The sequence below is a fragment of the Panthera tigris genome, chromosome A1 (genome assembly GCF_018350195.1).
Source record: "Panthera tigris isolate Pti1 chromosome A1, P.tigris_Pti1_mat1.1, whole genome shotgun sequence".
Lineage (NCBI taxonomy): Eukaryota > Metazoa > Chordata > Mammalia > Carnivora > Felidae > Panthera > Panthera tigris.
Window position 1 is genome coordinate 54,662,311 of NC_056660.1, and position 1,779 is coordinate 54,664,089.

General features: G+C 35.4%; 1 pseudogene; it reads left to right on the plus strand.

Moving 5' to 3' along the window:
• Positions 1-644: 644 nt before the first annotated feature.
• LOC122241959 lies at positions 645-1,319 on the plus strand (annotated as a pseudogene).
• The last annotated feature ends 460 nt before the right edge of the window (positions 1,320-1,779 follow it).

Genomic DNA, 1,779 nt, shown 5'->3' on the forward strand with positions numbered 1-1,779 from the left:
ATTCTGATCCTGGCTCAGGTCATGGTCTCATGGTTCATGGGATTGAGCTCCACATCGGGCGCTGGGCTGACAGCACTGAACCTGCTTGGTATTCTCTCTCTCCTCTCTCTGCCCCTCCCTTGTTTGTGTTCTCTCTCTCTCAAAATAAATAAATAAACATTAAAAAAAGAAAAATGTAAATCTATAATATTATAGGATAATTTATTATTTTTTTCATAAAATACGTTTTGCAAGTTTAATTTGTTCTGAAGTCTAGTATAAATACTAGGAATTTGTAAACATGAGAGACCTTATCCCTGCTCTCATTAAAACAAAAAAAGATTGATCAATTCGACTAAAGAAAACTAACAAGTCAAATAATCAATACTTCTATACTTCAAAAGATATTTTACAAATGAAATATATATAACTAAAAGCCTAGAAGAAAATGTGTCCAACGAATATATAAAAATTCTATGCAGAATGCATCAAATATTTCTACAAAGTGAAAAAGGAAAAGGAAAAAAAAAAACTTCCAAAAGAAGTTGAACAAAATATATGAATGGGTGGCTTTTACAAATACACCTTGTTTCCAAAATATATCAGAAGGAAGCCCATGCATGTCTTCATCTTGTGGCACCTTGGAGGTGGTAATCTGTTATAGGATGAAGCTGAACATTTCTTTCCCAGCTACAGCCTTCCAGAAACTTATTGAAGTGGATGATGAACTCAAAATTTATACATTTTATGGAAGTATATGGCCACAGAAGTTGCTGCTGATGCTCTGGATAAAGAATGGAAGGGTTATGAGGTCTGAATCAGTGATGGCAATGACAAACAAGACTTCTCCATGAAGCAGGGTATCTAGACCCATGGCCATGTCCTCCTGCTGCTGAGTAAGGTGCATTCCTGCTACTGACCAAGGAGGCCTGGACAAAGAAAGCACAAATCTGCTTGGGGTTGCATTGTGGATGCCAATCTCAGTGTTCTCAATTTGGTCGTTGTTAAAAGGGGAGAAAAAGAATCTGCAAACTTTTCAATCTAAGATGATGTCTGCCAATATGTTGTAAGAAAGCCCCCAAATAAAGATAAGAAGCCTACAACCAAGCACCCAAAATTCAGCGTATTGTTACTCCATGTAACATCCGTGTGTTGCTCTGAAGAAACAATGTACTAAGAAAAATAAGGAAGAGGCTGCAGAATATGCTAAACCTTTGGGCAAGAGAATGAAGGAGGCCAAAGAAAAACACTAGGAACAGGCTGGCAAGAGACAAAGGCTGTCCTGTATGAGAGCTTCCACCTCTGAGTCTGAGTTCAGTGGGGGAGGAAAGATTTTCTAAGGGTAACAAATAAAATCAGACATCCAAAAAAAAAAAAAAAGCCCACGCCAGTTATATTCTTCAAATCATAATTAGCATCACATTCAAAAGTTTGGAAAAGATTTAAATGATAATATCTAATGTAAACAAAAATTATCACAGTAACATATGAGTTCAATTTATTCTCATCTGTATAAAATCCCATAATACTGCAATGCCACTTCGTAGTATATAACTTAAATGAGTGAACCAAGCTAAGCAGAAGGGCGTTATCTCATTTTCAGTGTTTACATTTGTTACAAGGGCAATGTAGTCTGGCATTATTTGGGAAGTAAAGTAACTGAATAAAATAGAAAATAATTTTCAAATGTGCCAGAAATAACAATAATTTTTCAAAATATTCTATCATGATATAATTGCTGGCTTCAAACTAGAGTACTAAAAAATGTTGAAGGTTCTCAGAGAAATGCGCATTTTAAAA